At 40.3% G+C, this 15,410-nt stretch overlaps 1 long non-coding RNA gene across 2 annotated transcripts; it reads right to left on the bottom strand.

Moving 5' to 3' along the window:
• Positions 1 to 9,370: 9,370 nt before the first annotated feature.
• LOC119538680 lies at positions 9,371 to 13,808 on the bottom strand. 2 transcript variants are annotated; one of them, XR_005217622.1, is made up of 4 exons: positions 13,702 to 13,808; positions 12,443 to 12,493; positions 12,067 to 12,158; positions 9,371 to 10,361 (listed from the first exon to the last, which is right to left on the bottom strand). It is a non-coding gene; the product is annotated as an uncharacterized LOC119538680 (long non-coding RNA). The 2 variants fall into 2 exon arrangements; XR_005217621.1 differs by having other exon boundaries at positions 12,067 to 12,155.
• Positions 13,809 to 15,410: the final 1,602 nt, after the last annotated feature.

Here is a 15,410-nt window from a genome sequence, read left to right as displayed (position 1 = left end):
ATGAATGGATAAATAGAATGTGGCATATACATATATATATGTAATGGAATATTATTCAGCTATAAAAAGTAATGAAGTTCTGATATATGCTACAACATGGATGAAACTTGAAGTCATCATGTTGAGTGAAATAAGCCAGACACAGAAGGGCAAATAGTATATGATTTCACTTACACAAAATACCTATTATAATTAAATTCATAGAGAAGGAAGTAGATTACAGGTTTTCAGAAGCAGCAGGGAGGGAAAATGGTGAGTTAATGCTTAATAGGTGCAAAGTTTGTTTGGAGTGATGGAAAAGTCTTGATAATGGATGGTGTGATGCTAGTACAATTCTGTGAGTATAATTAATATCACTGAATTCTATACATGAAAGGTGTTAAAATGGGTATTTTTTTGTTGCATATATGTTACCACAATAAAATTTTAATTTAAAAAAAGTTCAACATATTGTATTAGATTTCTCCAGAGAAACAAAACCAACAGCGTGTGTGTGTGTGTGTGTGTGTGTGTGTGTGTGTGTGTGTGTGTGTGAATATTTGAAAATTTCTTATAGGAATTGGCTAATGCAACTGTGGGGATTGTCAATTCTGAATTCTGTAGGGCAGGCCACAAGTTGGGAACTCAGTGGTGATGTTGAATTCCCCAGGAGAAACTAGCTGGCTGAAGCAGAGATGGAAATTCTTCCTCATTGTTGAAATTATCAGTTCTCCCTTTAAGATCTTCCATCGATTGGATGAGACCTCTCTTTGCAAAAGGCAATTTCCTTGGTTGGTTGCAGATGTTATCAGCTGTAGATGAAGTCAACTTACTAATGATTTAAATATATGATGTACCCTTTTAGTAACAATCAGACCAGTGCTTGCTTGGCCAAACAACTGGACACTGTAGCCTAGCCAAATTAACACATGAAATTAACCATTACACAAATATATAAAAATATATTCATACCAGAGGCGCACCATGTAGACTTTGATTCAGAAAATCTGGAGGATGTCAGAGACGCTTACATTTTCTGAGAACTTGAAGGTTATTGTGATGTGACTCTCATCGGAGAACTACTAACCTAACACAAAGTAGGCATTAAAAAAATATTGTTGAATTAAAATTAAATATTTATGAATCAGTTAGGATTGGTGCAGCTGATATAAACATGAAAGTCCAAAGTAAGTAAGGGTGCATTTATGAGTAAGGAAAAGAAGTCCAGAGATAGATATTCAGAGCAAGTGTAACAGTTCCACAGTGTCATGGGGGATGGCAGCTTCTATCATTTTGTATCACCATTCTAGGACATTGTTTCCATCATCAAGTTCACTCATGATCTAAGATGGGTATGGGAGTTCCAGTCATCACATGTGAATTGCAGGCCAGAAAAAATAAGGAGGAATTGTAAAAGTACAAAAATGGCCCTTCCCAGTCAAGTTGGCTTATTTTAAGCAGCGTTACCAGAAATCTCTCATAATATTTTGACCTATATCTGATTGGCTAGACCTCAGTAAAATGGCTCTATCTTGCAGCAAAGGAACTGGGAAATGAAGTCATTTATTTTGTATGACCAAGGGCCCAACTGCAAAATCTCAACTCTGTCACTAAGGAAGAAGAGGGAAATCAATACTGGAAGAAGCCTCTAGCAACCATTGCCGTACCATATGACGTCTTCCAAAACTTTCCTCTAAACTTAGTTCCTGGGACTTTGTAGGTCAATAGATTCAGTTACCCCCACTAGAAAGTCTTCAATCAATTAACTCAAAAGCATTTACTCAGTAGGTTCTGTGGGAGAGAAGAGAAATACCAGGTGTGTTCTTTCCTCAAGGAGATGTCAAGCCATTTTGGCAAATGAAAGGCAAATTCTTATCAAATCAATTCAGTGAATATGTACTTATTACCCACTAAGGTAAGGCACCGTGTGGGCCCTTGAGATATCAGGAAGACACTGTGCTCACAAAGAGCTCACAAACCCAGTGGAAAGGGACAGGCCAATCAGCAATCAAGAAAAACAAAAGCGAATCCACGCTAACTGTTGTTATTCTTATTGTTATTGCTTTAGCTGTAGGGGTTTTAATAAAGGTGCAAACTGTTGGGGAATTAAGTATGGGGAGAAAAGAAATGATTTCTTGCTGTGAGTAACCAGAGAAGACTTTAGAGCAGTGGTTCTCAACCAGAGGCAATTTTGTTCCCTGGAGGACATTTAGCAATGTCTGGAGACCTTTTAAATCATCCATGACGCCAAAGGTGGCGAGGAGGTTGCTACTGGCATCTAATGAGTTGAAGCAGCGATGCTGCTAGACACTGTAGAATGCATAAGACAGCTCCCCACAATAAAGAATTATCCAGCTCTAAATATCAATAGTGCTGAAGTTGAGATACACTGCTGCAGTGAGCAGGAAACATTTGTTCGGGAATGATTAGCATTTTCACAAGTGGATAAGTGGAGAACGGGAAATTCAGGGAGAGGGCTATGTGAGCAAAGCCGTGCAGGAAAAAATGTGTGTCCTGTTTAGGGAATGGGAAGAAGTTCATTGGGGTATAGCAGGCACAGATGGGGTTGGGTGGCTGGGGATGGGGATGTGTAAGAAAGGGGGCTGAACATTTAGGTTGAGGCAGGTTGTGGAGGCTCTGAAAGCCTGGATGCTACTCTTTGGGTTAGAGTAAGCCAGAGAAGGATTTTAAACATGGAAGCAATAGGATTAAAACTGTGTTTTAGAAATATATCCAGAGGGAGAAGCTTTGATTCTCACAGTAGACATTAAGCACATTCCTTTTAGAGAGTTGCCTTTGTTTGGATATTGTCTGCCACTAAACTCTGGGTATTGGAAAGTGCAAAAACTTAAGGGAATTCTGAATTCAGAGCAAGTCTGCATAATTGGGTCAGGGTGGACCAGGGTGGGATGGGGGTGAGGGGGTGAGGAGAGGCAAGTGTGTGAGAGAGGTGCAACGCTGAAATTTATACTGTGAGACCCTTCCTTTTAGCCTCCAAATCTTCAGTAACTTTACAAAAATCTCTACATGTTTGTTGTGTTTGGATTTCACATAGAAAAGGGTTATATTTGGATTGGCTGGGGATTTGGGGAGGAAGGTGGTAAGAATGTATAAAGACATGGAGCAGGGAGGCCATTCTGATTTATTATGGAGGCATAAGGCTAAATGTGGGGCAAAGAGTTTGGATGCTTTCATAATAAGCAATTTCATCCCCAATTCCTCCCTTTCAGTTTCCCATTGCCCCACCCCACAGAACAGCTCATGTGCCCCAGAAATGCCAGGTTTAGTCATACCTGTCTGCCCTCTCACATGCTCTTCTTTCTGCCTGGCATGCATTTCTTCTTCTCTGTCTAGCAAACTTCTGCTCAACCTTCAAGACCCACTTCAAATGCTCCATTTTCTGTGCTGCACTTATTAGAATTATCCACAAGATGTTAATTCAAATGCTTGTTTTCTCCAACCAGATAGTGACCTCCTCAAAGGTTAGAATGGTATTTTACTCATCTCTGACTCTCCAGCAGGTAGCAAAGAAAGTGTCTGGCCTATTACCCATGCTTAACGATCATTCATTGAATGAAGCAAGTGAGTAGCAGAAAGATGGTAGCTCTGGGCCTATGAAGCTGCTGTTAAAACTACATTTTTCCTCCTTATTAATTTTATGTTTTCAATTTCATCCTCTAGCTTAAATATTTCCTTCCGATAGATGATATTCTATCAGGAAGAAAACAACCAGAGTGTGGCTTTAAGCCTTGAATGGGTGATCTAAAATCATGTTTCAATATGCTTTTGAGAATGCTTCCATGTTATTAATTTAGCATCGACCTGCTTATTAAGATTCCAATATTAAGGAAACAATTGTAAAAATAATTTAAGAGCATTTCTAAAGTTCATAGCCTATGGACTCAGCTTGCTATTTTTCAATTAACTTGACATGAACACCCCTTATTCAGAGTGGCAGGTACAATTTTATTTTTCTAATCATTAATAAACATGTATCCATGGGCTGATTTTTATGTGTGTGTGTTTGTTGTGATTGTTGATATGAAGAAGGTTCTACAAAGGGACAGCTGTATATTTGGAACAATGTCTAAGACATGGTTTAAAAATCCCTTTCCAAAACATCCTCCCCACACAGGTTTTCTGCAATTAATAAGTATTTCCTTTGAGTTAAAGCATGAGTTCTTTAGTCATACTGGCTTCTTTTGGGGGAAAGGATAATGCTCTTCTATAATCAGAAACCTATATTTGGAATGTGGCTATTTTGTCTTTTCTGTTGGTTATTTCCTTTTATATTCACCTGTAGAATTTAGAAAATCTTATTATGAAAGTATAAGCTGACTCAGGTAAGGGATTTTCAACCTGCTAGAGCAAGGTTTAAAGGAGGAGCCATTCATCCTCGATCTGAAGGAATGGTGTTGATGGCACCAAAGTTTCAAAGGGACCCCAGAGCCCTGGCAAGTTCCAGGAAAGACCCTTGCCTTCCCTCCTCCCTAAACATTCACAGCCTCCTCACCACAATCTGTCTAAGAGGCAATCAAGAACAATCTCACCACTCCCTTTACCCCAGAAGACCCAAACTCTCAAGTCATTCCTTATAACAGTCCCACATCCTATCTGTCTGTACTGTCTCCCAATCTGACCCCATTCACCACTTCTCCCCTTTTTCTGTGCTTTATGATCCATCAGCAAAAGCCCTTGTATCCTCAAACTCTTCTCTGAGCTCTACCTGCACATTCATGTTCTAACTGAAACCTGGACCCCTAGTCTTGCTTTCCTGCAGCCTGTTCAAGGGATGGCTGTTTTCTGTTCCACTTTCCTTAGAATTAAAGTAGGAAGCTGTGATAGTTAGGTTCATGTGTCAACTTGGTCAGGCAATGGTGTCCAGGTGTCTGGTCAAGCAAGCACTGGCCTAACAGGACATTTGTGGCTGGTTAATAAACCAGAGGACTGGTTTATTAAATCATCAGTCAATGGACTGTACCTGTGACTAATTACATCAATGAAGGGTGTGTCTTCCACAGTGAGATTTCAATCAGCTGGATTTAATCCAATCAGTTGAAGACTTTTAAGGGAGAAAGAGGGAACACTTTCTTTCTTCTTCGGCTAGCCAGCAAAGCGTTTCCTGAGGAGTTCATCAAACACCTTCATCAGAGTTGCCAGTTTGCTGCTTGCCCTATGGAATTTGGACTCATGCATCCTGCCCTATGGAATCTGGACTCATGCATCTCCACAGTTGTGTGAGACATTTTTATAAAATCTTATATTTACAAATATCTCTTGTTGGTTCTGTTTCCCTAGAGAACCCTAACTAATACAGAAGCCTACAGTCATATTAGCTTCTTTTCAGATAGAATATTATGAATCTTAGGGATCAGAACCCTATATTGTAATGTGAATTTGTAATTAAATTCTGGACCTAGAGGTGGGGGGAGATGTGTCTTTGGTTTTTGTTGCTCCCCTACTTCCACCAAACCAAGATTTCTTCTCTCTAAAGAACTTCAGCATGACACTTATGACATAACTACTAGCTACAGCTCCTTGTTGCAGTCATCTGCTGACTTTGTTTTGGGTCACTCTCCTATATTCCTTGAAGATTTCAACTCTGGGCTAACCCTCACTGGCTACAATAATATACCTATCACAGTTCTCAGTGATTTCAATCTCTATGCAGATCGTTTCAATACCCTGGCCTCGGAGTCCCTTGATCTCCTCTCTTCTCGTGTTCTCCTTATCTCTCAACCAAACTCACTCTTTCCCATGATATGGTCCATCATATCCTAGTCCAGATTTTGTCCTTATTGGTAATTGTGACCCCTCCATAATCTCAATCTTAAGCATTCCACTCTAGGACTAACACTTCCTATCTTTCCAGCTCACTCTCCCGAGCACCCTGACTTAAAAATCTTTTGAACCTATAATCCATTTGTATTACCATCTCTTCACTGTCCGTCATACCCTCACATCCTTACTTGTCTTCTTATCCATCCTGTTCTTGAGACTATCATTATAATCACTCACTTCACATACCCTTAACTCCATAGTGACTCTCTCACTTCTTTTTCTTTCTTTGGAAAAACTTCCATTCTGTATTCTGGCAGCTGAACTTGGCTGCAGGAAAATACTCAGCCTTGCTGCATGGACTCACTTTAAACACGTGAACCACTAAAGTCAAGACATTCTACCTCATTTCTCTAATCTGTTCACTTGTACTTCATAAACAAGATTTCAAACCTTCTTCTCTCTCTTCAAACTTTCAACACTTCCTCCTTCCTTAGCACTCTCAGCAGACGACTTTGTTTCCTTTTTCTCTGAGAAAATGGAAGCAATCAGAAAAGAACTTCCACTTGGCTGCTTCCATCACTTCTACCACCTATTTGCATCTATGCCTATGTTCTATCTTCCATTCTGCTACTCTGATGAACTGTCCAATTTCCTGTCTAGTGTAAACTCCTCCTGTTCTACATCTTCCCAAGGAGATTATTCTCAAAATTGTATTCTAGCAAACTCTACAGAGGTTCTCCATCATCATCAGTTTATTTCCATCTGCTGGGGAAGTCATGGACAGAAGGTCAGCAGCCAGCTCTCAGCCCTGACCTACTCCACCCTCCTGCCTCCTCTTCTGTTGTGTGCTGCATCCATTCCACAACTTGCAGGAGATGCTAAATATAATGAAAAGGCCCGACCAGACCGTATACGCAGAAACAGGGAACAAGCAGCCCCCAGATGCTAATCAAGGCAGGAATTCTCAGTGTCAGGGTCCCCTCCTCTGAGGGTAGATAAATACCACCTTCAAACAGTGTAGATTGGTCTTTATTCTCCGACGTGAAGTGGGGCAGGCTTAGCTGCCCTCTACCAATGCTGACCTGAACAGTTTGTCTACCCCAGGAGACTGGCCACTGTGGGATTTCTTCCTCTGCTCTTTTGGACCCTTCATGCTGTGTAATAATAAAGTGATCATTTGCTGAAAGTTTCTGTTGTGCCCTGCACCTGTGTCCCCACAATGTAGCAACTAGCTTGACTTCATCCTAATATAAACATGCTGTATTTCTCATATTAAAATACTCTCTTTCGATGCCATGCCTTCTTTCACTTACCTTCCCATTTCTCTTATCCCCTCTATAACAAAACTTCTCCAAAGAGTTGTCCATATTTGTAGTCTCCATTTCTACTTCTCATTCTTTTTCTTGAACCCAGTAGGTTATATCTACACCATCCTACCAAAACAGCCCTTGACAATATCACCAGTGACTTCCACATTGCCAAATCTAATCATCAGTTCTCAGGCCTCATCTCACTTGACCAATTGGCAACACTTGAAACAACTGGTCACTCTCTCTTTGAAATATTTTCTTCACTTGGCTTCCTCTCAAGTCTCCAACCATGTTGGACACTTTCAAAAGTCTTCTTTAATGGGCCCTTTTTAATCTCCCTTGCCTCTTAATTTTGCCTCAGAATTCCATCCTTAGATCTCTTCTGTTCTTTGTCTACGACTCACTCCTTAGATGATCTCATCTTGTATCATAACTACATACTATGTATATCAGTGCTGTCCAATAAAAATATCATGCAAGTCACAATTGTGAGGCAAAGATGCAATTTTGAACTTTTCAGCAGTCACATTACAAAAAAGTAAAAAAGAAACAGGTTAATTTTAATAATATACCTTATTCAGCCTAAGATATCCAAAATTTTATCATTTCGACTTGTAATCCATATAAAATTATTAATGAGCTGTTTTTCCTTTTTTCATACTGTCTTTGAAATGCAGTGTGCAATTTACACTTCTCGCTTTGAACCAGGCACCTTTTAACTGCTCAGTAGTTGTATGTGACTACTCTACTGGGCAGCACAGATCTGTATGTTGGACATTGATTTTAACTGGGTGAGATAAGGAGTCACTGAAAAGTTTTGAGAGCAGTGACATGACTCAGCTTACTTTTAAAATGTCACTTTGGCTGCTGTGTTTAAGGAAGACTATGCAGGAAAAAGGAGGAAATGGAAGGACCAGTTAGGAGGCTACTGGCAACAAACCAGGTGAAAAGAGGATGGTGGCTTAGATCAGGCAGATAGTGGGGTTTATTTTGAGGGTAGAACAAATAGAATTTCCAGATGATTGTAGAGAAAGAAAGGAGTCAAGGATGAATCCTGGGCTTTTGATTTGAGTCTCCGGAGGAATAAAATTTGCCACGAGTGGGATCCTCCAGATAGGCTTGTTCGGCCTAAAGGCTTGTCCCTTAGGCAGAGAAGGTAGAACATGTTGAAAGTCACATCATGGAGCAGGGGATATTTGAACTGAGTCCTGAACTATGAGATGAGGCAGTCATTCAAAAATATGGAAGAAAACCATTTCTGTCAGAGATCAAAGCCCAGAGGCAGGATGTGGGAGCAACAGAAAAAAGTCCATGTGTCTGCAGAAGCAAATGTAAGCATAGGCCAGGGACAGTCAGGTAGGGCCTTAGCAGTCTTGATGATAGAGTTTGGATTTTATTTTATGCACAACGGAAAGCCTTTGGGAGGTTTTAAGCTAGAAGTAGCATGATTTGATTTGTTACAAAACTCTGGCTTCTGGGTGGTGAATGGATTATTGCATCATGTTACAAAAGTAGAAGCAGAGAGAGCAGTTAGGAGCTTTTGCAGTAACTGGCAAGACATTATGGTTCTCTCCATTACACAGCTCTACCTCTTTCGCCTCTATGTCTTTTCTTGATTTCAAGAGATTTGTACAGGTAGAAAATGCATGCTATTAATATCTATATCCTCCAGCCTGCCCAGCACTGTGGCCTGCCTGCGGTCGCAGTTGATTTGTCTGGGGGGGGGGGCAGCCGGTTGCTGAACCCTCGGCTCTCGGCGTTGCTCGGAGGGTACCGGCGGCGGGGGCTCTTTCCCGGAGGCGAGGGCGAGGCGGGGGACTGGGCCCGGTCCCCGGCGGAGGCGTGCAAGGTGTGGAGGGCGGCGAGAAGGAACAGGCAGGACACGGTTCTTTGAGGGTGAAGAAGCCAAGAGAGTTTATTAGGGGTGAGCACAGGTTATATAGGCTGGCATAGAGGGCGGGGGTTGTTACAAGTCAATGCTGAGGGGATAAAGGCTAGGATTGGTTCTGAGAGGGTGCGGAGGTTAGGATTGGTTCTAAGAGAGCACGGAGGTTGTTTGAAAAGGGGCGGGAGTTGCTCTGGCAACGGTGTCTGGCAACAATGTATGCGCACTGGTGGTGATGGGAGTTGCACTGGCAACGGGGAGTGTCCGGGCAAGATAAGGGGGTGGGGAAAAGGCGGTTCCCTCCAGCAAGCCTCCCCTAACGGTGGTATTTTGGGTGAGGAAATGGGGCCTGCCTCTGGCCTCACTTTCCCAGGCCCGGGGGGCTGTGAAGGGCGCTGTTCACCCGTACCCACTACCCTCCCCAGGGGTGGCCGATCCCCTGGCCCAGGCCCGCCAAGTCGAAGCACGTAATCAGTGTCCCGCACTGCCCATATCAGTACATTTGAATGAATTGTACCACTCTTCATAGCAAGTCTTAGGAGAGTGTATTTCATATGTTTACTTCTTGTACAGAGCATTTGTCTATCCCATAGTTAAGACTCAATAAAGGTCTCTTGAATACCTGAATGGGGTGGGGCCAGGCCTTGCTTCAGATAACCAATTTACTGAGAGGGATCCTTGGACAGCCAGAGGCAGCAGGGAGGGTTTGGGTCTTGCTGGGTGGTGGGTAGTGAGAAGACAGGGAAGATGCAGCACGTTGAAAGAAGGGAGGCGGGTAGAAACACCCAGGTTTGAGCATGCCAAGGACAAATTTGGCCTACTTTTTAATTTGGCCCTGAGCTAGCTTGGTTCCATTGATTATGATGTGAAATAGCTGAAATGTGTGGGAATAGCTGAAATGGTTTGATCTCCACCAGATGATAATCCATCATCCAAAGCCTTCATTAAGGAGATATTTCCGTTCTGCCTTGTACGAAGCCAAGCCTACAGGAATTTGCCATCCTGCATCAAAATTGCCTCTGCCGGTACTGATGTTGCAAGTTCCAGCAAACGCAGGATGGCAGACTGAATTCAAGCTTTTTGGCACTCCTCCTTTCCTGGCTGGGACAGATGTCTTCAGGCCTAATCTCAGGCTGGCAGAGAGTTAAGTGCTGGGCTGGGGTTGTGTATTGCCACATGTGTTGGACTTGAGCTTGGTTCTGTCCAGAAGAGGTCTGTGGACCAGATGGATGACAAGAAAGTAACCCAGGTGCCTGGCCTCTTCTCAGTCCCAAGAGCTTTGTTCTTTTCTTTCAAATCTCTGCAGCCATTTGAAATCCATTGCTCATCTCCCAGAAGTTTCAGTGCCTTTAGATTAGGGATCTACACCCATAACTGATGATCCACTGGACTACCACACATGGCATCTGAACAGAGCCAACAGGGCTGGTTACAAATTCATTGTTAATTACTGTATGTAATCACATTATACCCAGGTTTGGAGACACCTTACTTTGTTGTTGTTTTATATCTGACTTGTGCATAATTAAAAAAAAGAAAAAAAAAGCACATGCCATTTTTTGCTTTCTAATTAGGTTATGGGGGGATTGGGATGGAACCTATTGTGTTGTTATTTAATCATGCTTCTTTGGGGGAGGAGAGAAGGAAAAAATTGCCTTTTTCAATCAACAATTGGTCTCATTTCTGCATTAAGAGGGTGGAAACTTGGTTCCTCCCTCATCCCCTTTAGGCAGAGTCTCTGGCTCAGATTCATAAAGGTTGTTGATTTTGACTTTGGGTTGCCCTGCTCTGTTTTTCCCCTTCTTTCATGCGACTTAACACAATAAGTAAGTCTTTCTAGCCAACACTCCCTAAGGGTGGGGCAAGGAAGACAGCCTAGTTAAATATTTTTTAAACTTTGGGTAATCTTTCTTATTTACCCAAATAAGCCAGGTTGGTGGCATATTTTCCTTTGTCCTTACAATAGGGAAGACTTAAAATTTAAATGGTGTCAGAATGAATCACACTGCTTTCATTCTTGTAACTAACTGCAAAACACCCCAGGGCCTGACCCAGGGACCCACAGAAGATGACTTGGAGTGTTGCTGATGCCTTGTATCCATGTATCCATTCCACGCTCCACTCCACTAAAAATTGCACTTATTATACATTGCCCCATCCCCTCAGAGAACTGATGCCATTCTAATATCATTCTTACCCTAAGCCCTTTGAGAGAGAATCAACATTTCCTCTTTCCCAGTGTCCCCCATGTCCCCTTTCTAGCTTTACCACCTGCTATATAATCCAGGTGAGCCCCATGAGTAAAAGGTTCCTCATGAGTGAAAGGGATAATAAGAAACACCTGCCTTGCCAATGTCATGGCGTTATTGAGGATCAGATAAAATAATGGATATGAAAATGCTTTGTTCCTACAAATGTAGGCTGTTTTTATCATTTATTTATAGCTCTTCATTGGCTAGGTACATGATATGGCCTACCTTGCTGCATTTCAAATGTGGGTGCCTTGCTGGTTCTGGTAAGTTGAGGACCATTTCAAAGCCCCAAGACAATAATAGGAAATGAGTCAATATTAAAAAAAAAATGGCCTTGTTACACAGTTCATTCAATTATGATGTATGTTATTTATATTCTTTTCATTTGGGTATAGGTCAAATTGGGCACCAGCACTGTGAAATAAAAGACAATATTTAAAATTCTTCGGTGACCAAGCATTTCTGTCTAAATGACTGTGACTCAAAACTTGATTTTCAATAAATGGAGGAAAACAAAATTCCATTCATTCAATTATATAGGAACAGTCATTTTAAGCTTTGCTTTACAAATAGCTTAATGTCATAATGAGTTTGAGGGGAAGAGCTCTGAGTCTTTTATTATGATCTTTGTTTTCACTATTTTATCCCTGTGAAGAAAATGTTAAACTGAGGCATAAAGATGAAGATAAATTCTCCCAAATTCACAGAATTGTCATCTGAGTTGGGACAGCTCTTCACCTCTTTTTTCACTGACATATTTTAAGTATTTTCTATAAGATTTAAAGGAATAATTTAATAAGTCTTTGTTTACAATTTTCACACTGGCTTTTAATGTAGTTTAGTTTTGGCTGGTATTCACCTTGGATCTCTGAAGTTTCAGAGTTGCCTGCTCACAGCTGCCCTCTCTGTCCCCGAAGAACCTTTAAACCACTTCTGTGGATTCAGAATCTGCTGGATGGAGAACAGGAAAAAGGAAAAGGAACTATCTTTTATGAGTGTTTACTTTGCACTGGGTCTCATGCTAGATTCTTTACACTTTATTTCATTCAATCCTCACAGCAACTCCACAAGTTATATAATATTATCCCCAGTTTACTGATAAGTAAATTGAGGCTAGTAAGTCGCATCATCAGGAATTAAACATACTTGCACTCTTTGCCTATGAGATATTTAATTCACTATGTGTTCTGATCTAAAGCATTCATGTTCTTAGAGCATTTAATCCTTCCACCCACCTTGACAGGGTTCATTGTATTTGAATGTTTTAAAAAAAGTATCCTCTCCATCTGCAAAGATAGTAAAGATTTAATTATATTACAAGTTGTATATGTATCTTCAAAAATACTAATAATAAATATAATTTATTAATAATTTTAATCAAATATGAATATAAAGTAACATATTAATGCTCCCACATATATAATATTATGAGGAATTAACAATTCCCTTAACTGTGATCTATATCATATACCCCAAATTACATAATATGGATTTACTGGCTGGAGCATGCAAAGAGTACCCGAAATTGTCCTTTATATCAAAAGATTCTCGGGGTGCAAAGATTTTCTGGTGGCTGGAAAACCGTCAGCATGCACGCTGATGAGTAGGTACTGGGTGAATACAGAGACCATACACTGCAGCTTTCCTCACTGAAGCTCTAGCAGGGTACATTGCTGCCTCTTCACTGGTGGGAAAGTTGTATCAGTTTTGCCCAAGGTAAGTCCCCAGCAGGTTTTGAAGTCTTCTTACAGTTAATGTCGCCCTTTTCAGCCAAATATGAACCCCTTAAAAATAAAATAGCACCCTGAACAGAGTGTGATCACCCCCTAGTGGAAACTTGGAAACAATATCGGCATCAACAAGTGAAAGGGCATAAGAGTAAATGGACCCTTTTCAACTGTTTTTTCAGGGGGATGGAGGGAGGAAACTATCATTTGTTGGACAAATTCTAAGTGCCTGGCTTTCAAACGACATTGTCTGATTTATATCTCATAACAACTCTGTGAGGAAGTTATAGTTATCCCTGTCTTTTGATGAGAAGTAGCTAAGTAACTTTTCCAAAGTCATATGGAAGCCTATTCAAACCTAGATCTGCTTGGTGTTTCCCACTACATTAATAATTTCTCCTTGGGGGAAAAATTCCCAGGAGTTTTTAGAAGGGTTATTAAATACAATAGAATAAGTACCATTTAAAAAATGTGAAAAGTAAAAATGCTTACTGAATCCATTGCTAGTCAAATATTGGTGTTTTTAGAAGTTCTGGGTTATTTAGGGAAAATATCAGATATGTCTTTTGCTAATCCATTTTATTTCCTTCAGTCTGCCACAAGCTGGAGCTACTGTATAAAAGGCAGTCTCTTTGCATTTAAGGTAACTACAGAATGCAGAGCTGGACTGCCTTTGTCCCCAAAGAGCTCAGAAATAAACTTTGAAGATATAAAGATAAAGAAATTCAGTATTAGAGAAGGATGAATAATTGGACTTGGTGACTTACCAGCCATGTGATTCTGGGCAAGTTACTTTGGCTCTGATCTCCAGTTTCTATGGCTGTAAAATGGAGACAATTTAAGCCCCATAAGGCCATCTTATTGGGCTCGATCACTATAATGAGAATTAAATGTTAAGATCATAGTATAGGCCCCATCACATATACTCCATTTGTGGTCACTATTTTCATTTTATTGTCATTTTTACACACCTCAAGGGATGCTTAATTCACTGTAGCTATAATTCATATTATTACTGATCACTGTGTGTCCACACTCCCCCTTATTCTAGGGGAAGTTCTACTTAATCCCATCTCCAGCCTCCATCTGCATATTTGGTGTGTGAATTTTGGGTAGATATTATGATATTATGTGGGTAAGAGATTATTATACTGTTGAGTTTTAAAATGACAAAGCGCTCTGTTTTAGGGATTGGGATCACACTGAATACTGAGCTCATTTGTTATGCAAATTGTCCTATAAGGCTGGGGACCGAATGAGTGGCATGACCCAGAGAAGAACAAAGTAGAAGCTTTTCTTGGATGAAACTGGCTAGCATACCAGGAGATAACGTCAACGTGGTGAGCAATAAGATGGCACCCACACATGGAGATATGCTGCTTGGAGATGGAAGGAAAGGAACTGGTTTTAAGGTGTTTTTGAGGTTGGGCAAGGACAGTGTTTCCCAGTATGTTCTGCAGAACACTTGTCCCACGTGGAACAAGTTCCCATTGTCAAATAAGATTGGGAAATATTATATCCCTCTACCACTTTAGAGAGTCACAATGCATAGGAGTATATTTAAGGCTCTGAAAAATACTGTGAGAATCAACCCTTCTTCTATTTATGCCTGACCATAAGTGATTCCCGCATTTTTTCCATGAAAACGAAAAAAGGTTTTTTGGAAGTATAAATATGTAAACTTTGGAGATGAGTTAAATAGTTAAATGTCTACTTAAAACAATATTTAATTATAATTTTAGATGCACATGGATATTCTTAATTACATATTATAAAAATATATTTAGAAATATTACTTTTTAAACTCAAATTCATTTTTCTGCTCATATTGTATGAGAAAGACATCAGTGTTTTTCTCTTTACTAGGATTGCCTTTTGAGTCATGGAACAGTTTTCTACAGCACTTATCTTCTCACTTGTTCGAGAAATAGCATTTTTTGACTCTGGATATGATCCGTCATGGAAAATTTTATCCTCAGTTTCAAGTACTCAGTTGTATAACATCAGGATGTTGTTTTTTAATTCATCCTGTAGGGCTATATTGGTGATTGTTATATTAAATGATAGTTAAAAGTTAAAAAAAAAAAACATTATAATTGAGAGGTTGCAATCCCAGGAATAATTACTAACTTTTAATTATATTTATTTGCTTTCTATTTAATGATTTTATCAGGTAACCTCTTCTAAACACCCTGAACTAGCTTTGAGTCAATTAATGGGCCTGCCCCCAAAATACCTGATCTTTGTGTAAAATAAAACAATTACAAGAGAGCACAATAATATGAAAGACAATGTTAAGATCTGGAATATGTGGCAATTATTTCTTTTCTGAGGGAGAATTTGGAAAAAATCTTGTCTCATACCATATATGTGTCTAATGTAGTGTTTTCCAAACTCCCTTGGCCATAGATCTTGTGTTGTGTATGTTGTAATGCTTATTTGCCTCCTAGGAAAACACCCTTTTGGGAGTGGTGGG

This window comes from Choloepus didactylus, chromosome 6 (assembly GCF_015220235.1).
Source record: "Choloepus didactylus isolate mChoDid1 chromosome 6, mChoDid1.pri, whole genome shotgun sequence".
Lineage (NCBI taxonomy): Eukaryota > Metazoa > Chordata > Mammalia > Pilosa > Megalonychidae > Choloepus > Choloepus didactylus.
The sequence above is the reverse complement of the archived record's forward strand: the minus strand, read 5'-3'. Positions and strand labels throughout refer to the sequence as shown.